This window comes from Eucyclogobius newberryi, unplaced genomic scaffold (genome assembly GCF_026437365.1).
Source record: "Eucyclogobius newberryi isolate DKJ021-1_F unplaced genomic scaffold, fEucNew1.0.hap1 SCAF_1, whole genome shotgun sequence".
In the NCBI taxonomy this organism is placed as follows: Eukaryota; Metazoa; Chordata; class Actinopteri; order Gobiiformes; family Gobiidae; genus Eucyclogobius; species Eucyclogobius newberryi.
Window position 1 is genome coordinate 48919723 of NW_027315723.1, and position 24267 is coordinate 48943989.

Genomic DNA, 24267 nt, shown 5'->3' on the forward strand with positions numbered 1-24267 from the left:
TTATTACCAAACAACAAACAGAAGACAACATAAGACAATCTTTACACGAGCCAAAAACAAAAACAACAAAACAAAGCCGTAATAATTACTTTGGAATATAGAGAAAGTGTTTAAAAAAGCCCAGCTAGCAGAGTCAAAGTGCTGAACAGATTTTAAAATGAATTACTTAATTGTGAACAATATTGGGACTCTTTACGCGAGTCCAACATTAAGAATTAATCAAAGGCTAATGAAAAGAGGGGTGAGACAGGGCTGTGCCTGGTCCCCCATCTTGTTTGCTTTGTATTAATGATCCGTTTCCTTTAGTTTGTTCAAGACGATGCACCTTCAGATGAGCAGGTTTGCTGTAAGATCTCCCACACTGGTCAGAGCTGCAGCTTTGCTCTTTAGAGCTGCAGATTTGAATCCGTCTCTTGTGATTCCACTCAGATCTAAAAGCCTTTCCACACTGGTCACACTCAAAACATTTCTCTCCAGTGTGGATCCTCTGGTGTTGTTTGAGTGAATGTTCTCGTTTAAACCCCTGACCACAAAAATCACAGTTGTAAGGTTTTTGCTCCAGTGTGGACTCTTGTATTAAGCCTCTGGAGTCTGAGAACACCTTCTCACAAACATGACAGCTGTAAGATTTTTCTCCAGTGTGGATTCTGGTGCTTGCTGTGTCTCAACTACTAAATTGTCAAATTCTTAATCTCCTTGTTATTGAACACACAACAAATGGTAGATCCTCAGTTGGACATAACTGCCCATTATGGTGTGACGGTGGAAGAAGTGTCATGCCCTTTGATCCCAGATTGACCCTCTGGCAGATTCATCATGTTCTGGACGACACATTTGTACTTGCAGGTTATTCAAGTAGCATCCAATGTTTAGGAGCAAGGAAAATAAAAGTTTAAACTGTTGCCATCAACATTTACTTCTGTGTAACACAATGTTTTGTTGTAAATATATTTTTACATTTATGGGAACTCAAAGATGCATATGCAAAATACATTGTACACTAAAAGATACAGTATCTGTAGTAGTTACTTTTTGCGGTTTCCTCATGCCATTGAATGATCTTTTTAGACAAAATGCTGTTGACACCATTACAACTTTTCATAAAATTACATTTATAAAGAGGTTTTCCCTGTTGTTGCACAGTACATTGGAATTCAATAACAGTTAAAACACTTCTATGGGACATAGCAAACACAACAAAACATCTTCTAAAATATTCAATTCCTACTGAGACACTCGTACATTAACATGAGAAATGTTTGAATAAAAAGGACAAAACTTGAATGAACTTGACCCCACAAACTCACATAAGACCAAAGCCAGTGTTGGAGGTGTTAATGGCATTAATCAGATCAAGCCTAAAGACAGAGTAGTATTTATAATGCCCAGGGATGCGAAGGGACTGAAAGCACGAGGAGGACGTGGGGAATGGCCCAAAAATTACTTCAACAATCTGATTTTTTGGACCAATTTTCCATCCTGTCCAGAACTGTGACCATAAGAAAGAGAATCCCTCTTTGAACAGAACGAGGTTTAAGGTTTTGACATACCAGTCGTATACAATAGTGTCTTGAAGCCATGGGGCGGGAGAAGCCCTGGCCCTTCTGATGCTAATCAAGAACTCAGTGATGAGGGTGCTAAAGTCAGCTAACAAAAGGATTCTGATAGCCCTTTAAAGTTAGGATACAAAAGAAGAGTAATCTCAAGTGAAACTGAACACCCTTCATCAGTATGTTCCGCGTGGTGGGCGGGGCCTACTCAGAGTAGAATAAATAACTGCGTTCTCATACTAGATCCGTAGATTGAAAATAACTCTTGGATGAGAGTTGAAACGTCTTGTTTTTCTATAAAAACAGTGTCCAGATGACGAGCCGATTTATCATAAAACATGAACATTAGCAGATGTTTGATATGAAAAGACATGCATCTGATAAGGCTAAGGCTTTCCAACAGTGTGGACTCTCATGTGTGATATTAATTGGCTTGATCTTGAAAATGTCTTCTCGCAAACATCACAGCTGTAAGGTTTTTATCCAGTGTGGATTCTCATGTGTGTCATTAATGTGCTTGAGTGGGAAAAAACCTTCTCACAAACATCACAGCTGTAAGGTTTCTCTCCAGTGTGGATTGTGGTGTGTCTTTTGAGATGACTTGCTCTAGAAAAACTGTTTCCACACTGGTCACACTCATATGGTTTCTCCCCAGTGTGGATTCTGGTGTGTGTTTTGAGATGACTTGCTCTAGAAAAACTGTTTCCACACTGGTCACACTTGTATGGCTTTTCTCCTGTGTGAGTTTGGTAGTGAACCAAGAGCTGATTTGATGTTCTAAAAGCCTTTTCACACTGGTCACACTCAAAAGGCTTCTCTCCAGTGTGGCCTCTCATGTGTTTTATTAAGTTGCTCGAGTTTATAAATGACTTCTCACAAACATCACAGCTGAAGGGTTTTTCTCCAGTGTGAATTCTCATGTGTACTACTAAGCCGCTTGAGCTTGAAAATGCCTTCTCACAAACATCACAGCTGTAAGGTCTTTCTCCTGTGTGAGTTCTTGTGTGTCTTTTGAGAGCACTTGCTTGAGAAAAACTGTTTCCACACTGGTCACACTTGTATGGCCTTTCTCCTGTGTGGGTTCTGTAGTGTTTCTTGAGCGCAGAAGCAGAGCATGATGTCTTTCCACACTGGTCACAGCTGAACCCCATTCTTCTGATGGACTTTTAGATCTGCCATGAACACAGAAAAAAGAAGATGTCAAGTAATACTGGTGTTAAATAAAAAACTTATACTTTTGTCAGTTCCTCATCACTGTTGAGTGGTGTTGTTATGGAAAAAATAAGTCATTTTCACAAGCTTCAGTGAGTTATGAAATGAACAGGACTTTACTGTTTCTATAAGAATGTGGACAGTGTAACAGGCTCTGGCTTTGGGTGAGGACCGACAGCATCAAACCAGTCTGACCCAGAGCTTTGTCACTCAAACATGTTTACATTCAACATTTTGGCAAAAAGATGTTGCACCATCAATGAACATACAGTCAAACAATTAAATGTGTTTGTTTGAATTAGGGTAAAGTGGGACAGTCATGTTTGATCCTTTGTATTTTACAATCCGAGCAATTTTTTTTTCTCCAGAGGATTTTTTGGCCTGTAGGCTTTGAGAGGACAGTGCAGCGTGAAATGGAATTGAGACTGGGGAACGACATGCAGCAAAAGGACAACAGTTCACACCTGAGATCACTTCATAACCGTCTTGTTGTTTGTTTGTTTGTTTGTTTGTTTGTTCAGAACAAACAGAAACAGGAACATTCAGCAAAAACAGATAATATCTTTAAATGTGGCGAGCATAAGATATTCATTGTGTTCATAAACCGTCAATATTGTTCACAAGCTCCACCCACTTTTTCTCCTGTTGATCTATATCAAAGAAAGAAAGGATATTTGACTCAAACCTTCTAAAACGTGACTTTTTTGAACAATTGGGGATGTTATTAACGATGCCTCATTATCAAATGATATAAATGACAATAGTTTTATTTATTTGATATTTGCACTACTTAAAAAAACAGACCTTTAATATGAGAGCTGAATCAAATCTAAAAAAATTGTGTCATGGGCTTCATCTCAACTTTGAATTTGGTTCATCTCCGTTTATTTTATTCTATCTCATGATTTATTTAATTCAACAGTTACTTCTTTATCTCTAAATGCTGGGGGTGTTACTTTTTTGGTTACTTTTCAGTGTTTTTCATAAGGAACTCTGCTTTTTCTTTTCATCTCTGAAGCAAATGAAAGAAAGGAGTGAAAAACAACCTGGAACTGAACCTCTGGAGACAATCAACTCAACTACAACTCTTCTCTCCTCTTTGACTACATTTGATTCACTTTTACTTTCATTACTAATCCTTATTAGTACTTCTTGTACGTCTGTTAACCATCTATTGCCTACTTTCACAAGAATGGATGTATTATTATGTATACAACTTCCGGTAGTTTTCTGAGTCTATTGTTGCTGGGACAACGGTAAAAATGCGTCTACTGTACTGAGTGAGCTAGCTCTCATTCTGATCGATCTCGGACGCTAAAACAGTGTTGATGCCTAAAAGTTACTCAGTTTTGGATGTTCTTTCTACATTATACCAGCAGTAAAAGGTCAAATACAAACTCAGTGGCTACAAGCGATCAAACGAGTCGAAGATGGAAAGACATGGAGCCCAAAATCAAAGTGGAGCTACGTTTGCAGTCATCTTTTTTATTAACGGTTAGTTCATGTAGGCCTAGTTAGCATAATTATTGTTTATTATCAATCCAGATTTCTTTTCTCTGCTGACACTAGGAAGAAAACATTTATATGATTATTTGCCCACCTCAAAAAACATTTTAGCCCCGCGTGTGATATCTTCAGCTCATAACGATGCTTTTCTGAAGCTCCAAACGCTCTGCGTAACAACGTGACACGCGGTAGTTAAAGTGTTGTTTCCCCCTCGCAAACTGACGGCCCCCGTTAGCGAAATTTTTTTTTGTAAATGGGTTGGGAACAGGGCAGATTTCTCAGCCAATCAGAAGGCGAGCAGCTTCTAGGTGGGCGTTGACCTAAATCTGGTCTACTCCCATTGGCGGCCCAGATCACAGATCTCGCACTGTCAACATTTATCTCTGTTGGCCCAGTGGTTAAAGACGCGGTCTAGGACCCTTGAGATCCTGCGTTCGGCTCTCGCTCCCACCTCTAATTCATAGTTTAATTAAGTTTAAATTTTTTTCCCCCTTCATCTCCTAACTACTACAAAAACTTAGGGTTAGAGGTTTAGGGGTTAGGTTTAGCGTTAGGGGTTAGGTTTAGGGGTTAGGGGTTAAGTTTAGGGGCTAGGGTTAGGTTTAGGGTAGGGGTTAGGTTTAGGGGTTAGGTTTAGGGTTATTTATTTGATGGTCAAACACTGGCTAGCATGTCCATTGTCATTCTCTATAGTTCATTCACGTGTTCAGGTTCTGTGGCGCTGCGATCTTCTGGGAGGAGACCAGATTTTAAGTCAACTCCCACCCAGAAGCTGCTCGCCTTCTGATTGGCTGAGTTCCCAACTCAACTACGAAAAAAATATTCGCCCCCGTTACTAGGTCAAGTGACCCGGATGACGACGACGTCAGCGTGAAGCTATGTATTGTTGCTGGGACAACGGTAAAAACGCGTATCATAAAAAGCAATAAATGTGTAAAATAATAGTAGAAACACACTCTCAGTATTTCACTTCACATCCAGCAGAGCCGATAAAAAGCGCGTTAGCCGACTAGTTCACGTCACAAACAAGTTAAAACTATGGCCTAAACGCTGGATATAAGTGAATGAAACACATTCCTGTACAAATATAACGTCATTCTCCTCTTACCTTCGGCTGTGTTGAGTTGGAGCCGTTGTAGGTTGTGGGTTTAATCAGAGCAAAGAGATGAAGCCGAGAGAGTCCAGCAGCAGACTCCGTGCGCTCCAAACCATATGTATAACGTGAATTATCCACTAGAGGGCGGCATCGCTTTTTAATTTGACTCAAAGCAGAGCGAGGAACATAAGATAAGATAAGATATTCCTTTATTGTCCCACATGGGGAAATTTCATTGGTGCAACGCAGGTAGATACAGAGGTAGATACAGAAGAACAGATCACTTATAGGAAGTCTGAAAAACACTTTCAGTAGAAGATCTCCTATAAATAAATAAAAACTCCCATAGACAAATAAATAAATAAATACCTTTGCATGTGATCCCGACAGTAATTGCACATGAATATGTGTCACGACAGCACATAGATTGCACATGAATTTCACAGTAATTGCACATATGACAAAATTGCACATCAGTATTAGGTTAGGTCAGTATTGCGAGTGTTCAGTACTAACAGTTTTTGTTATACAGTCTGACAGCAGCAGGAAGGAAAGACCTACGGAACCTTTCCTTCACACATCGAGGGTGGATCAGTCTCTCACTGAAGCTGCTCTCCAGAGCGGAGAGAGTGTCCTGCAGGGGGTGACACTCATGGTCCAGCATAGATGTGAATCTAGCCAGGACCCTTCTGTCCCCCACCTCCTGCACCGAGTCCAGAGCGCAGCCCAGGACGGAGCTGGACTTCTTGATGACTCTGTCCAGCCTCTTCCTCTCCCTCTCTGTGATGCTGCTGCTCCAGCAGGCCACACCGTACAGGAGGGCCGATGCCACCACAGAGTCGTAGAAGGTCTTCAGGAGTGGCCCTGTCACTCCAAAAGACCTGAGTCTCCTCAGGAGGTAGAGCCGACTCTGGCTCTTCCCGTACAGTACGTCTGTGTTATGAGTCCAGTCCAGTTTGTGGTTCAGATGAACACCCAGGTACTTGTATGAGTCACTCTCTCAATGTCCCGTCCCTGGATGTTCACTGGTGAGGGGGCAGTGGGGTGGCGTCTGCGGAAATCCACCACCATCTCCTTGGTCTTCCCCGCGTTGATGAGGAGGTGGTTCCGCTGACACCAGTCCACAAAGTCCTGCGCCAGTCCTCTGTACTCCGCGTCATCGTCGTCCGTGATGAGTCCGATGATGGCAGAGTCGTCAGAGAACTTCTGCAGGACACAGCTGTCCGTGTCATGTCTGAAGTCTGCAGTGTAAAGGGTGAAGAGAAAGGGCGCGAGGACAGTGCCCTGGGGCGCCCCCACACTGCAGGTCCGAGTGTCAGACACACAGTTCCGGGCTCTCACAAACTGGGGTCGGTCTGTGAGGTAGTCCAGGATCCACTCTGCCAGGTCGTACTCCACACCAGCCGTCTCCAGCTTGTCCCTCAGGAGCTGATGGTGTTGAAGGCGCTGGAAAGATCGAAGAACAGAATCCTCACAGAGCTGCCAGGCTTTTCCAGGTGAGAGAGAGAGCGGTGCAGCAGGGAGATGACGGCGTCCTCCACTCCGACGCCAGACCGATATGCAAACTGCAGCGGGTCCATGGCTGAGCTCACGGTGGAGCGGAGGTGGTCCAGGACCAGCCGCTCCAGTGTCTTCATCAAGTGGGACGTGAGAGCCACTGGCCTGAAGCTGTTGAGGTCTTTGGGGCGCGGTGTCTTAGGCACAGGTACCAGACAGGAGGTCTTCCAGACCTGTGGTACCAGCCTCAGCTTCAGGCTCATGTTGAAGACATGCTCCATCACTCCACACAGTTCATCTGCGCAGGACTTAAGGAGCCTGGGGCTGATGCCATCAGGTCCTCACTTTAATCCTCTTCAGCTCACTCTTCACCTGTGCTGCTGTGAAAGTCAGTGGTTGGCAGGGGGACCGTGTGCTGGGGGGATGGGTGAGTCCAGGCGAAGTGGGGAGCTGATGGTCCGGGGCAGATAAGCGAAGAGGAACAGATGCAGGGCAGATCCCCCTCTGTCTGGGCAGGGGGGGATTTTGAAGCCCGAGATGGTTTTCAGGCTCCTCCACACTCCCTGAATGTTCTTTTGCTGCAGCTGCTCCTCCATCCTCCTCTTGTAGCCGGCCTCAGCCTGCCTGATCTTCCTCCTCAGCTCCTTCTGCACAGTCCTCAGCTCCTCCTTGTTCCCTGACCTGAAGGCTCTCTTCTTCTCCTTCAGCAGAGCCTTCAGTTCACGGTTAATCCATGGCTTGTTGTTTGGAAAACACCGCACCGTCCGGGAGGGAACAATGTTCTCAAAACAGAAGTTGATGTAGTCCGTGATGCACTCTGTGATGGTGTTGATGTCCTCCCCATGTGGGTCATAAAGCTCAGTCCAGACAGTGGTGCTGAAGCAGAGCCTCCTCGCTCTCAGCAGACCACATCCTCACCTCACGGGACACCACAGGCTGCCTGCGCACGATGGGTTCATACACAGGCCTCAGATGTACAAGGTTGTGGTCCGAGCTGCCCAGGGGAGGGAGGGGGGAAGAAGAATAAGCCTCCTTGGTGTTGGCAAAAAACAAGTCCAATGTTCTATTGTCTCTGGTGGGGCAGGTAACATACTGGGTGTATGTTGGTAGAACAGAAGAGGGAGAAGCGTGGTTAAAGTCACCAGAGATGAGGAAGAGAGCCTGTGGATGCTGTGTTTGCAGCCTACAAGTGCAGGAGAGCAGTGCTTCACAAGCATCTTCAGCATTGGCAGACGGGGCCAAATAGACTGCGATCAAAATCACATGTGAGAACTCCCGGGGCAGATAGTATGGCCTCATGCCAATAGCCAATAGTTCAATATCCTTGTTACATAGCTGCTCCTTCACTGTGCAGTGTTCATGGTCATCAGCCCTGACCATGGTCCTGACCATGGTCCTGACTCAGTGCGCCAGTCATTGTTACTGAAAACATAACAAAACAGAACAAAACATAATTACAGTAACCCGTTTACCCGAGTAGGCTAAAAGTGAGCGATAAATGTATTTGGTAAATGGTCGGCTATCCACATAATTTGAACAAAACATCTCTAATGAAAAGAATATAATATAGTACAAGCAGATAGACAAAAAGTGTAAATTTTGCACTGGCAACATAAAGTAATAATAATACTTTTAGTATTTAGTTATTTTGTAATCATAATTAAATTGCTTTTGATAATTTACCAATCACAGGGTTTAAAGGTCCCATATCATACAAAATCGACTATTCAGAGCTTTTGACCTTCTTACAGTGCTATTGGTGCCTCAAATATGTGCCCAAAGTGGTTTTTTGATTGATTCCTGCAGTTTTTGGCGAGAGTACAGTCTATATCCTTCTCCTCGGATGAGCAGACGGATGGGGCCTTCCCACAGCAAAGCGTCAGCACGTGGCATATTTCCCTGTTTTCAGCCCCTCTTCCAGGAGGGGGGAAGGGGAGTGAGAGGAGCCGCAGATATTTGGCTTAATGTTTACCATACAATCAGTAACAATTCTAATTAATTACACTACAAAACAATTACCTTTGGAAATTCTTGGCAGATGTTAATTCTACAGCGTGCGTGGAACACAATAAACTTGTGATATATCCGGAGCTCCAGCGCAGGCGGCGGTGCGTGACGGGGCTGAACGCGTCCGCCCCCTCTGCCGCGCTCTCCGGAGAGTGGTCCAAGCATGGATCTGGAAATATCCTGCTGCAAGACAGAAAATACACCTCGCATGTGACCTGCCCGCCACGAGGGCCACGTCACTTCTGTGAGTTATGACTGTATGATCTAGTGCCGACCCAAGAACCAGGGGGGCACTTTTATGAATGGCCAATGAGAATGCGGGCTCACCATGACCTAAGGACGGCCCAACATGCGATATGGCCACATATGGGAAACATAAAAAATCCTGCTTTGAACAGCTGCGGTTTGGTACAAGAATGTGTGCACACGCTCCAAATGCAAGTACATATACATTCAAAATATAACTTTATAGTTTTTAGTTTAATTCCCATGATGCCCCTGGATGCTCTTAAATGGTTCAGGTCTGCGTGAGCATGTGGGCACGTGAATGACTCGGGTTTGACGGTGAGCAAGGCGTCGTGGACAAGGACTGACCCGCACACTGTCCACGCAGGAGAGAGGACAGTGACTGTGACCGTCAGACCCTTTGTGTTGCTTGTAGATCATTTATATACAAATAAAGTAACAATGACCCCAGCGAGGACCCTGAAGCAAGCCTTGAATACACAAAAGGGGTGTGAAGATATGCAAATAACACTTGGTGGAATGTTACAGGAAAACATTACGGGCAGAATTATTTGAATAAAAACAAAAGAACCACATAAACCCTCTGTTGGTAGGACAGAGCTTTGAGACATAAGGAAACCAACAGTTTAGGCAACAGGGGCCAAAAGGACCCTTTATGTTGGTAGTGTTAAGCACCCCTGAAGTGTTGATTATACAAAGAATGAAAAAGCAACAGGAAGGACAACAGGGGAAGCACATGATAATGAAAAAATAACCCATATTGTATGAATTTAAACTCAATAAAGCAATGGTTTTAGTAACATAAAAGGATACGTAATGGAATTAAGTAAAAAAAGCACATAAAAAGAAGAAACAATAATATTTCTTTATCAATACATATACCACCAAAATATTTCAAACAGTTAGAGAGTAGTTAGACTAAGCTATTCCATTCTAGAAGATAGAAATATACTTGAGTTTATTATGTATTTCTCAGAGAACATGTAAAAACATCATCTCATGAAACGGAAGCTACAAGACTATATATACTATAAGAATATATAATTTTAACCAAACAAGACCTAATTCTATCTTCGTTTGAACCATCTTAAAAAAGCTGTCATATTTCAAAAGATAAAAGAAGATGAAGTACATTTACATGTGAACATAGCTTGTTCAGCAAAACATTAATACATACTGAGACTCATTTTCTGAAAGGGGAGCACTCAATTCATTCACTCCATTCATCCATTTCTACCGCTTTATCCAGGACCGGGTCGCGGGGGCAGCAGTCTAACCAGGGACTCCCAGACTTCCTCCTCCCCAGACACTTCCTCCAACTCCTCCGGGGGGGATCCCGAGGCGTTCGCAGGCCAGTCTCTCCAGCGTGTGTCCTGGGTCTTCCCCGGGGCCTCTTCCCGGTGGGACATACCCGAAACACCTCCCCAGGGAGGCGCCCAGGAGGCATCCGGAACAGATGCCCGAGCGACCTCAGCTGGAGGAGCAGCGGCTCTACTCTGAGCTCCCCCCGTGTGGCCGAGCTCCTCACCTCATCTCTAAGGGAGCGGCCAGCCACCCGGCGGAGGAAACTCATTTCGACTGCTTGTATCTGCGATCTTGTCTTTTCGGTCATTACCCAAAGCTCATGACCATAGGTGAGGTCAGAACGTAGACCGACCGGTAAATCGAGAGCTTTGTCTTTCGACTCAGCTCCTTCTTTACCACAACAGTCCGATGCAGCGACTGCATCAGACCCCGAGATACTTGAACTGCTCCACTTGAGGCAAGGACTTCCCACCTGAAGAGGGCAAGCCACCTTTTCAGGTCGAGAACCATGGCCTCGGATTTGAAGGTGCTGATTCTCATCCCAGCCGCTTCACACTCGGCTGCAAACCATCCCAGTGCAGCTACAGGTCCAGGTTTGATGGAGCCATCAGGACAACATCATCTGCAAACAGCAGAGATGAGATCCTGTGGTCCCCAAACCGGACACCCTCCGACCCCTGACTGCACCTAGAAATTATGTCCATAAAAATTATGAACAGAACCGGTGACAAAGGGCAGCCCTGGCGGAGTCCAACATGCACTGGGAACAGGTCTGACTTACTGCCGGCAATGCGAACACAGCTCCTGCTCCGGTCATACAGGGACCGGACAGCCCTGAGCAAAGGCCCCCGGACCCGTACTCCCGGAGCACCCCCCAAAGGACACCCCGAGGGACACCCCGAGGGACACGGTCGAAAGCCTTCTCCAGATCCACAAAGCACATGTGGACTGGTTGGGCAAACTCCCATGAACCCTCGAGCACCCGATGGAGGGTATAGAGCTGGTCCAGTGTTCCACGACCGGGACCAAAACCACTCTGCTCCTCCTGAATCCGAGGTTCGACTATCGGTCGGATTCTCCTCTCCAGTACTTTGGAATAGACCTTACCCGGGAGGCTGAGGAGTGTGATCCCTCTGTAGTTGGAACACACCCTCCGGTCCCCCTTCTTGAACAGAGGGACCACCACCCCGGTCTGCAAGTCCAGAGGCACGGTCCCCGATCGCCACGCGATGTTGCAGGGACGTGTCAGCCAAGACAGTCCTACAACATCCAGATACTTTAGGTACTCAGGGCGGATCTCATCCACCCCCGGAGCCCTGCCACCGAGGAGTTTGCGAACAACCTCAGTGACTTCAGCTTGGGTGATGGGCGAGCCAGCCCGAGTCCCCGGTCTCTGCTTCCTCTTCGGAAGACGTGACTGAGGGATTAAGGAGGTCCTCAAAGTATTCCTTCCACCGTCCGACGACATCCCCAGTCGAGGTCAGTAGGCCTCCCGGAGGTCAGATGACACGACAACAAAGTCGATCATTGACCTCCGGTGTCCTGGTGCCACGTGCACTGATGGACACCCTTGTGCTTGAACATGGTGTTCTTAATGGACAATCCGTGGCTAGCACAGAAGTCCAATAACTGAACACCACTCGGGTTCAGATCGGGGAAGCCGTTCTTCCTGATCACCCCTCTCCAGGTGTCACTGTCATTGCCCACGTGGGCGTTGAAGTCCCCCAGTAGAACAACGGCGTCCCCGGTCGGTGCATCGATTCATTCACTGACAATTATAAGTCTAAAAAAAGATAAATAAAAAAGTCTATAAACCAGAATGATTTTGTGTTGTTTAATAAACAAAAATGTCAGAGCAATTAATTACACAAGCTATACCTGGACTTATTTAAAAGAGATGCTGATAGTGAAAAGTAAGTTTTGATTAATTCTAAAATAATCTGGATGGAACCTCACTTTGTAATGCCACTCTGCAAGTCTCAGCCACTCTCAGCCACTCTCAGGTCTCACGTGTCCAAGAGAAGGCAGAGATGTGGCTCAAGGCCTCCTCAGAGATCTTTGGGTCTTTAGAGCTGTCTGTGGCGCTGGTCTTTGCTCAGAGTTTAGCGTTAGAAGATTTCCGACATGTCCAACGATGCAGCATGGTGCTGAGACGTGGAAGACAATGGAAGCCTCTCTTTGATGGGGGAGGGACCCCTGGGATCTACGACCTGGTGTGTCCCGGTAGAGGTTCAGATCAAGAAGAGATGAGGAGCAAGCAAAGGCTTAATGGTCTTTTTATCCGACCTTGGAGGTGTGGCCTAGAGTGGGCGTGCCTATAACTTAAACCAGCAAAATGACATGTAACCATAACAACATACTGCAACAATGTCAATGAACACAAATCATTAGCAGGTCATGAGGAAGTACATTAAATATGACTATAGCATGATTTAGTTACAAGTTTAGATCACACAGTAAACGTTAAGTCAGTTTAAATGTGAAATACAGTCATTAAGGACATAATCCTGAGAAAGTTTCCATCCAGCAGAACAAGAGGATTTGTTACAGTGGACGATTCCACTTCTCCACAGGGGTCAGGGGTCAGGTCCTTGGACCCATTTGGTGTCCTCTAACATGAACATCAGCAGATGTATGATATGAAAACACATGCAACTGATAAGGCTAAGGCTTTTCAACAGTGTGGACTCTCATGTGTTTCTTTAATGTGCTTGACAGGGAAAATGCCTTCTCACAAAGATCACAGCTGTAAGGTTTTTCTCCAGTGTGGATTCTCTTGTGTGTTATTAAGGTGGCTAAGGCTGAAAATGCCTTCTCACAAACATCACAGCTGTAAGGTTTTTCTCCAGTGTGGATTCTGGTGTGAATTTTGAGAAAACATAATCTAGAAAAACTTTTCCCACACTGGTCACACTCATATGGCTTTTCTCCTGTGTGGGTTCGGTAGTGAATCGAGAGGTCAGTTGATGTTCTAAAAGCCTTTTCACACTGGTCACATTCAAAAGGCTTCTCTCCAGTGTGGATTCTCATGTGTGATATTAAGGGACTTGAGTTTGAAAATGACTTCTCACAAACATCACAGCTGTAAGGTTTCTCTCCAGTGTGGACTCTCATGTGTGATATTAAGTGGCTTAACTGGGAAAATGCCTTCTCACAAACATCACAGCTGAAGGGTTTCTCTCCAGTGTGGACTCTCATATGTGATACTAAGTACCTCGAGTCTGAAAATAACTTCTCACAAACATCACAGCTGTAAGGTTTCTCTCCAGTGTGGACTCTCATGTGTGATATTAAGTGGCTTAACTGGGAAAATGCCTTCTCACAAACATCACAGCTGTAAGGTTTTTCTCCAGTGTGGATTCTGATGTGTTTTTTGAGATCACTTGTTGTAGAGAAACTGTTTCCACACTGGTCACACTCGAATGGCTTTTCTCCTGTGTGGGTTCGGTAGTGAACCGAGAGATTATTTGGTGTTCTAAAAGCCTTCCCACACTGGTCACACTCTAAAGGCTTCTCTCCTGTGTGAGTTCTGGTGTGGATCTTGAGATGACCTGCTTGAGAAAAACTGTTTCCACACTGGTCACACTTGTATGGCTTTTCTCCTGTGTGCGTTCTGTAGTGTTGTTTTAGTGCAGAAGCAGACCTCCATGTCTTTCCACACTGGTCACAGCCGAACCCCATTCTTCTGATGGACTTTTAGATCTGCCATGAACACAGAAAAAAGAAGATGTAAAGTAATAATAGCGTTAAATAAAGAACTTATACTTTTGTCAATTCCTCATCACTGTTGAGAGGTGTTGTTATGGAAAAAATAAGAATAATTTTCACAAGCTTCAGTGAGTTTTGAAATTAACTAGACTTTACTGTTTCTATAAGAATGTGGACAGTGTAACAGGCCCTGGCGTTAGGTGAGGACCGACAGTATCAAACCAGTCTGACCCAGAGCTCTGTCACTCAAACATTTTTACATTCAACATTTTAGAAAAAAGATGTTGCACCATCAATGAACATAGAGTGAATCAATTAAATGCGTTTGTGTGAATGAGGGTAAAGTAGGAGAGTCAGGTTTGATCCTTTGTTTTTAACAATCTGAGCATTTTTATTTTTTTTTAAAATATGTTTTAGTCATGGCACAAAGTGGACAGCAGGGGTCGTAATGCTCCTACACAACATTCCTGGGAAAGTAATTGGCTCTAAAAATGGTAGTTTGGGTCAGTTGACTAAAAGGACAACAGTTCACACCTGAGATCATTTCATAACCGTCTTGTGACAGGCAAGTGGCTAATGTCTGAACAAGCAAACAGAAACAGGAACATTCAGCAAAAACATTTAGTATCTTTAAATGTGGCGAGCATAAGATATTCATTGTGTTCATAAACTGTCAATATTGTTCACAAGCTCCACCCACTTTTTCTGTTGATCCATATCAAAGAAAGAATGAAAATTTGACTCAAACCTTCTAAAACGTGACTTTTTTGTCAAGATGGAAATAGAACAATTGTGGATGTAATTAACGATGACTCATTATCAAATGATAAAAATAAATTACAATAGTATAACTTAAAAAAACAGACCTTTAATATGAGAGTTGAATCAAATCTATGAAATTGTCATGGGCTTCATCTCAGTGAAGCTACTTTCACTTTGGTTTATCCAAGTTTATTTTATTCTATCTCATTGTTTATTTTTCTAATTCAACAGTTACTTCATTAAAAACACAAACACAAAAAAACGTCCTCCTCAACTTCCGGTAGTTTGCCGAGTCTATTGTTGCTGAGACAACGGTAAAAACGTGTATATCTTTCATAAAAAGCAATACATATGTAAAGTAATATATAGCTTCACGCTACGTCACAACATCCGGGTTGCTTGCCCCTCGCCATTTAGCGAGGGGGAAACGACACCTTGACTACATAGTGAGCTAGCTGTCATTCTGATCGATCTGGGACACTAAAACAGTGTTGATGCCTAAAGGTTACTCAGTTTTTGGATGTTCTTTCTACATTATCCCAGCAGTAAAAGGTCAAATACAAACTCAGTGGCTACAAGCGATCAAACGAGTCGAAGATGGAAAGACATGGAGCACAAAATCAACGTGGAGCTACGTTTGCAGTCGTTATTTTTGAAACTGTGAGTTCATGTAGGCCTCGTTAGCATAATTATTGTTTATTATCAATCTAGATCAATCTTTCTCTGCAGACACTAGCTCATGAGGCTACCCCAAATTAATTGTCTGTTTGCTGTAACCCGAGTCAACATTTTTCAAGTGCCTCGGTCGGTAGGCAAATTCTTATTTTTTTTACTTTGAAGGCAAAAAAAATATCAAAATTTTGTCCTTTTTTAAAGTCGGAGTGACCACCAGGGGTCAGGCTTCAACAGTCAATGACGGAAAACGTCTCTATCAACCCGATCATGAGACTAAATTTCACGATTTTAAGACATTTCAATTGACCTTTTGTACGCCGCTATCCTTTATTTTGGTAGCGAAGGCGAGCGAACATGCGTGGGACACGGGCGCCGCCATGTTTGTTGTGATGACGCTACTGGGCTTATGTCAATCCCAGAATGCATTGCGTAAAACACCCTGACAGAGCCTGGCATGTCCTATGGACACTTGAGCGGCGCCGACAGAGGCGCAGCAACGTCTAAATATGTCGTTACTAACTCGCGGTCTGTTTCGTCACAGACGCATGTGGGGGACTGACTATAAAGACGCACATGCTTTGCGTTATCTTTGCTATAAGGATAACAAGCGTGATAAAAAATATTCGACACGGTGGTTTAGGGAAGTCCAGTTGGTGAGTCGGCGAAATAATTGAAAAATAATATAATTCGATGTTTTTTCAACAAAATGCTGATAAAAAAAATTCATTAGGCTAGTTTCACGCCGGGTTGGTCGGGTTACGGCAAACAGACATATTAGTTTATCAACACTCAAGATTGAGAAGAAAACATGTATATGATTATTTGCCCACCTCGAAAAACATTTTAGCCCCGCGTGTGATATCTTCAGCTCATAACGATGCTTTTCTGAAGCTCCAAATGCTCTGCGTAACCGCGTGACACGTGGTAGTTAAGGCGTTGTTTCCCCCTCGCAAACTGACGGCCCCCGTTACTAGGTCAAGTGACCCGGATGACGACGACGTCAGCGTGAAGCTATGTATTGTTGCTGGGACAACGGTAAAATCGCGTATATCTTTCATAAAAAGCAATAAATGTGTAAAACAATAGTAGAAACACACTCTCAGTATTTCACTTCACATCCAGCAGAGCCGATAAAAAGAGTTTTCATTTCATTTGTGTTGTTGTTTTAGGTTTGTAGCGTTAGCCGACTAGCCTTAGCCGACTAGCTAACGTCAGAAACAAGTTAAAACTATGGCCTAAACGCTGGATATAAGTGAATTAAACAAATTCCTGTACAAATATAATGTCAGTCTCCTCTTACCGTCGGCTGTGTTGAGTTGGAGCCGTTGTGGGTTTAATCAGAGCAAAGAGATGAAGCCGAGAGTCCAGCAGCAGACTCCGTGTGCTCCAAACAATATGTATAATGTGAATTATCCACTAGAGGGCGGCATAGCTTTTTAATTTGACTCAAAGGCAGAGCGAGGAACATCAGCCCTGACCATGGTCCTGACTCAGTGCGCCAGTCATTGTTACTGAAAACATGGCAAATGCAGTGGTCAAAAATTCTAGGCCAATCAAGCAAGAGTAGTACATTTACTAAATACTACTCATGTAGAACAAAACATAATTACAGTAACCCGTTTACCCGAGTAGGCTAAAAGTAAGCAATAAATGTATTTGGTAAATGGTCGGCTATCCACATAATTTGAACAAAACATCTCTAATGAATAAAATATAATACAGTACAAGCAGATAGACAAAAAGTGTAAATTTTTCACTGGAAACATAAAGTAATAATAATACTACTAATATATATATATATATATATATATATATATATATATATATATTTAGTTATTTTGTAATCATAATTAAATTGCTTTTGATAATTTACCAATCATAGGGTTTAAAGGTCCCATATCATGCAAAATCAGACTTTTCAGAGCTTTTGACCTTCTTACAGTGCTATTGGTGCCTCATATATGTGCCCAAAATGTTTTTTTGATTGATTCCTGCAGTTTTTAGCGAGAGTACAGTCTATATCCTTCTCCTCGGATGAGCAGACAGATGGGGCCTTCCCACAGCAAAGCGTCAGCACGTGGCATATTTCCCTGTTTTCAGCCCCTCTTCCAGGAGGGTGGAAGGGGGGTGAGAGGAGCCGTGGATATTTGGCTTAATGTTTACCATACAATCAGTAACAATTCTAATTAATTACACTACAAAACAATTACCTTTGGAAATTCTTGGCAGATGTTAATTCTACAGCGTGCGTGGAACACAATAAACTTGTGATATATCCGGAGCTCCAGCACAGGCGGCGGTGCGTGACGGGGCTGAACGCGTCCGCCCCCTCCGCCGCGCTCTCTGGAGAGTGGTCCAAGCATGGATCTATTATATTATCTGGATAGGGTAGGGCTAGCGGCAGCATGTCGCAACCACCCCCAGTGGCTACTCCATTGGTACTGCAGCCAAAGAAATTGTGTGGCCCAGAAAGCTTTTTTTCCCCTGAAGCGCAATGTAACGAAAAACTGCTCGTCTTCGGCTGAAACAGCACCTAGAGCACCTAGAGCTAGAGCAAATGTCGCAATTCTTACCTATTTTAGGGTCATTGACTTTTTCTAATTTTAAGATTCTTCAGTGGTCTTAAAAAACGCTTTTTAAGCTGTTGGCTTCGGCTACGCTCTAGCTCGCCGCTCTAGCCCAGCTCGTGCGCTGATTGGTCAGCGTGGTGACCGTCTGGACCAATCAGAGCACGTGTAGGTGATGTGAACGAGCCCAAATGCCATGAACGAGCTGTAGGCGTAAAACTATGGATCCATAGGTTTAATAACTGAACAGATCATCAAACTAATGACCACCACGGATCTGAGGGCCGTGCATCTGAGGGCCGTGGATCTACTGCTCAGAAGCGATGTCTTGAAATGTTTATGCCTGAAAAACTGAAAGAACATAACAAATGCTATGGAAGGAAAGCAAGGAAATTGTATGGTTTGCCAGGTATAAACTAATTGAGGTTACGTTTCATGTCCATCACTGTTGTTATCTGTATTACACATACAAGCAGCCTAAATACTGACTTAATCATGTATTACACATGCAAGCAGCCTAAATACTGACTTAATCATGTATTACACATACAAGCAGCCTAAATACTGACTTTAAGCAGCCTAAATACTGACTTAATCATGTATTACACATGCAAGCAGCCTAAATACTGACTTAATAATGTATTACACATACAAGCAGCCTAAATACTGACTTTAAGCAGCCTAAATACTGACTTAATCATGTATTACACATGCAAGCAGCCTAAATACTGACTTAATCATGTATTACACATGCAAGCAGCCTAAATACTGACTTAATCATGTATTACACATACAAGCAGCCTAAATACTGACTTTAAGCAGCCTAAATACTGACTTAATCATGTATTACACATGCAAGCAGCCTAAATACTGACTTAATCATGTATTACACATGCAAGCAGCCTAAATACTGACTTAATCATGTATTACACATACAAGCAGCCTAAATACTGACTTTAAGCAGCCTAAATACTGACTTAATCATGTATTACACATGCAAGCAGCCTAAATACTGACTTAATCATGTATTACACATACAAGCTGCCTAAATACTGACTTTATCATGTATTACACATCCAAGCAGCCTAAATACTGACTTTATCATGTATTACACAGGCAAGCAGCCTAAATACTGACTTAATCATGACTTTCAGCTTGTTTTGCATGTAGATAGATAAACATGTCATCTGAATACAATTGACATGTTGTAGAATCATTCTACTAGAATGATTGGCATTTGGCGTAATTTAAGAAATACATTTTAGATCATACATTCCATGTACTTAATAAGAATCTGAATTATTTCCATTGTCAGTGAAAAAGTTTACAAACTAGACATTTTTTATGTTTTTATATTTTATTTGTGATAAACCACAAAACACTGAATAATAACACTAAAATATTGAGCCATGACAATAAATAGATTTTGGTGAATACATATACAAATGTACTGTCCTCACCGGAGCCCCTCCCCCTGAATCTGATAAGAGACATTCCTCAGGACTAAGTTTCTTAATGACTATATTTCACATCTAAACCAACTTGATGCTGACTGTGTGATTAAACTTGTGACTAAATCATGTTTTAGTTTCGTTTGCCACAAGAACTGGTTTGAAGTGTGTTCATGTCGTACTTAATGTACTTTCTCATTACCTGCTATTGATGTGTGTTTGTTGACAATGTTGTGTATTTTATTATAGTCACATGTTATTTTTGCTGGTTTGAGTTAAATTTGCCCAAACTGAGAATAAGTTTGACCAAGAGTTAAAGCCACTCCCACTAGGCCATTCCCCCCAGGTCAATAAAAGAGCAGACTCAGTTCTAATCCCGCTCTTCTTCCATCGTGACCTGCCAGGACGACACACCGGGTCAGGGACCCCCGCAGGGGCCCCTCCCCCACCAGTGAGGCTCCATTGTCTTCCAAACTCGGCTTTCACCAAACAACTCGAACATCTTCATCGAAAAATGCACAATTCAACGAACCCTGGACTCATCAAACTCTTCGAATGCTAAACCTGCTCAAGCATCAGCTCCAAGGACGCAAAGAACTCTGAGGACGCAGAGACTTGGGAGGCCTCGCTCCAAATCTTCCTTGGACACGTGAGACCTGAGAGTGGCTGACATTTACAGAGTGGCATTTAAAGACAGGTTCCCTTAAATTATTCCCCAAAACCAATCAAAACCTAATTCTTAATACCAGCATTTCTTTTAACTAAGTTGAGCCCAGGCACAGCCTGTGTAACCAAATGTGTCATTGATTGATTTTATATTGATTTATATTGTTTGTTTATTTGGCACACGCTTTTTTGCTCGCTCCGAGTGCACACGCTTTTTTGTTCGCTCCGCTTGCTATCGCTGTTTTCCTTATTTATTTTGCTTTTTAATCAGTTTTTGTCTTCCAAACATTTTTGCTTTAGACTTTTTCAAGTAAACCAAGGATTTTAAGAACATTTTTCCAGTTTTAACGACATATCTGACGCCAGCGACATGTCCGGGAGAAGAAGGGAGAAAGACTGTGAACGCTGTCGGAAATATCAACAAGAAATTGATGAGCTGAAAACACGGATATTTGTTTTGGAATCTGAAAAAGTTATTCACGATACCATTCCTGTGTCAACCGACGGTAAGAAGAGCACACTTTTTACAAGAAAAACTGCTACTTTCAACCTAAACCGCAGTGACTCTGTGTCGTTTCCAAAACTGTCTAAAAACCAGAAAGACCAGGCTGTTTCTTGGAACAAACTTGGAGCAAAGCCTAAAAGATACAAAGATAACGTGAAGTCGCCTAAAATACAGCTCACCAACAGATTTTTGCCACTTTCAGAGATGGAATTAAATGAAAAAAGGAAAGATGACGTGGCCAAAATACAGCGAGGAGGAACTGTGCCAAAAGCCAAGGTCACGAAGATTGTTTTAGTTGGGGACGGCGCGATAAGTCACGTGACGCATGAAAAGATAAACACACATTCTTTTCCAAGCGCCACTGTTTCTGAGATGACGTCACTCCTTCCAAATATTATGGCTAAGCATGGAGGAGCTAAACAGCTGATTGTGCACGTGGGTGCAGTGGACATGCGGCGGGAACAGACTGAAGTTTTGAAAAAAGACTTCTTGAAGTTATTCGACGTGCTTGATAAAATGGAAATCAAAACATTCATAAGTGGACCTCTTCAAAACATCGACAGGAGGATAAACAAGTTTAGCCGGCTTCTTCAGCTGAACACATGGCTGTCCAAAGAGTGTTCCCCGAGAGGACTACACTACATTGAGAACTTCTATCTATTCTGGAAACGAGAGGACCTGTTTAAGAGAAATGGCCCCCACCTATGCAGAGGTGGAGTGAGGGTGCTGACAGAGAACCTGCTCCACGCTCTGAGGCATTGGACTGGGCCTGGACAGGGTCCTGAGCAGATAGTTAGAGAAGAGAGGAATGAGAGAAGAATCCTGCTCCATCAGCCAGAGACCGAGCCAATGTTTCAACATCAAAAGCACCACAACCTCAGCCTCCACCAAAGGATTCATCAGCAGCTGCTCCACCACCACCAGCAAAGGATTCAGCTCCAGCTGCTCCGCATTCACCTCCACCGCCTCCAGCAAAGGAACAATCTTCAAAGGCCTTGGACCCATCTGTGACAAGCCCAACAACATCCCTGTCATCGCCCCTGCCTTCACACCAGCCCTGGGTTCCCCCTGCAACATCTACTCCCACTAAAGATTCATCATTCTCCTTCTCATCTCCACTCTCACCCATGGGCCTTCCCAGCCATTTTGAAAGTCTGATCAAATCAGGCATTAAGATGGTTCCACTCACGCCCAATATAGCAAGATCAAGGGCTATGTCAATACTTATCAACTCTTCCCTGCACAAGCCGACTACACCAACAAAAGCCCCACCACCCATCCCCCCTCGCCTCTCACCTAGTCCCAAACTCTCCTTGGCTACAAAAGCCCCACCACCCATCCAACCTCGCCTTTCACCTGGTATCTCCCATAGCTAGGATGCACTGGGTCTCAGCGTTGCCGGGACTTATTGTCACATTAAAAATCAAAAAAACCCGGGGCCCTATGTAAAAAGAGCCCCCCCTAGTGCTATTTCTGTAGTCACATCATCACAGAGATGGAAAAACAAAATGCGAGTCAGGCCCAATCTGAGAAATGTGATTCATATTCCCTGTGAAAAGATAAAGCCCAGTCCCACTGAAACTAGTCTGAAACTTGCTGTGCTAAATGTCAGATCCTTATGTAACAAATCTCTCTTAATTAATAATTTTATTTCTTCTTATAATCTTGATTTTATGTTTTAACTGAAACATGGCTTGACAAAAACACAGGAAATGTAGTTCTGATAGAATCTGCTCCACCCAACTTTAAGTTTGAATCTGAAACACGAGAAAACAAAAAAGGGGGTGGAGTCTGTGCTGTCTTTAGAGATGAAATAATTACCCGCAGGTTGTCTTTTGGGGTGTTTTCATCATTTGAGTATGTATCCTTTAAAATGGAGCTAAAACGGTCTCCATCCATTCTCTTCATTGTTTTATACAAGCCTCCCCAGCACTGCCAAAGTTTTATTGATGATTTTACTGAGATGCTTTCAGTCATATGCACAGACTTTGATGGTTTGGTCATTACAGGTGATTTCAATGTGCATGTTGATAATATTTGTGACAGAAACGCTAAAGAGCTTGATGCTGTCCTTGAAACCTTCAGTCTTACTCAGCATGTGAGAGGCCCCACCCACAGCAAAGGACACACTCTAGATCTCATAATTACAAAGGGGGTAAATATTTCAAATGTTAATGTGATCGATGTTGCTCTGTCTGATCATTTCTGTGTCTTCTTTGACCTGTCTGTTTCTCCCAAACCTCCGGTTGGTCCTGCAGTTGTTCAGAGGAGACACATAAGTGATGGCACAGGTGCACTGTTTATGGAAATGATAAACTTTGAAAATGTCTCATGTTCTAATGTAAATGATTTGTTGAACTCTGTTACATCTAGTGTTTTGAATGTTCTGGACACCATCGCCCCTATAAAGGCTAAAATGGTTAAAAATAAGCAGAAGGCGCCGTGGAGAAATGATGATTGGGTCAGGGCACAGAAAAGGGAGCGCCGCAGGGCCGAACGGAAATGGCGCAAGTCAAAGCTCCAGGTTCAAAAAGAGATTTACAAAGAAAAGCTGAACATGTACAACCTAATCTTATGTAGAACTAGGGAAAGATATTTTTCTGAAATAATTGGAAGCTGCAGTAACAACTCGCGTGTCCTGTTTGCCACAGTAAACAGATTAACAAACCCTACAGCTCAGCTGCCGTTAGAACTCATTTCCACATCCAAGTGTAATGAGTTTGCATTATTCTTTAATGACAAAGTTCAGGGCATTAAAAATGCTATAAATCCCACAATGCAAAAAATTTCCCTAAAACCACCAAGACACTTAGAGCTAACTCACTTTGCACCAGTAACTGACAAAACTGTCCATGAGATCATCACCAGTCTGAGTTCATCTACATGCTGCCTTGATGTGTTACCCACCAGATTTCTAAAGTCTGTGCTGAACAGTTTGTTAGCACCATTCACTCACATAGTTAACATGTCGCTTCAATCTGGAACATTCCCAATGTCTTTGAAAACTGCGGTCATAAAGCCTCTCCTAAAGAAGAGCAGTCTTGATGCCGCAGTACTGAGTCATTACCGGCCCATCTCTAATCTACCATTTTGGGGCAAAGTCCTTGAAAAGGTTGTTTACCAACAGCTCACAGATGTCCTCTTAATAAACAACTCATTTGATGTTTTTCAGTCAGGTTTTAGACCTCATCACAGCACTGAGACTGCTCTTGTCAAGGTGACAAATGACATCCGCCTGAACACTGACACGGGCAAAGCCTCAGTCTTAATTCTGTTAGATCTGAGTGCTGCTTTTGACACTGTCGATCATGGGATCCTCTTACAGAGACTAGAGGACTGGGTGGGCATCACTGGCACTGCCCTAAACTGGTTAAGGTCCTATCTGGAAGACAGGAAGTACTTTGTTGAAATTGGTAGCTGTGTCTCAGACCACATGACCCTGACCTGTGGAGTGCCCCAAGGGTCAGTCCTGGGTCCCCTTCTGTTCAACCTCTACATGCTGCCGTTGGGTCAG

General features: G+C 43.3%; 1 protein-coding gene and 1 pseudogene across 1 annotated transcript in view; both read right to left on the minus strand.

The window, feature by feature from the left end:
* Window positions 1–5467, minus strand: part of LOC140361961 (uncharacterized) — an 18672-nt gene extending 13205 nt beyond the window's left edge. The window contains exon 1 of the mRNA XM_072447886.1: window positions 5377–5467. The gene's annotated coding sequence lies outside the window, so the exon portion shown is untranslated. The remainder of the gene's footprint in view (window positions 1–5376) is intronic.
* LOC140361965 (uncharacterized) lies at window positions 1922–16950 on the minus strand (annotated as a pseudogene).
* Between the last annotated feature and the right edge of the window lie 7317 nt (window positions 16951–24267).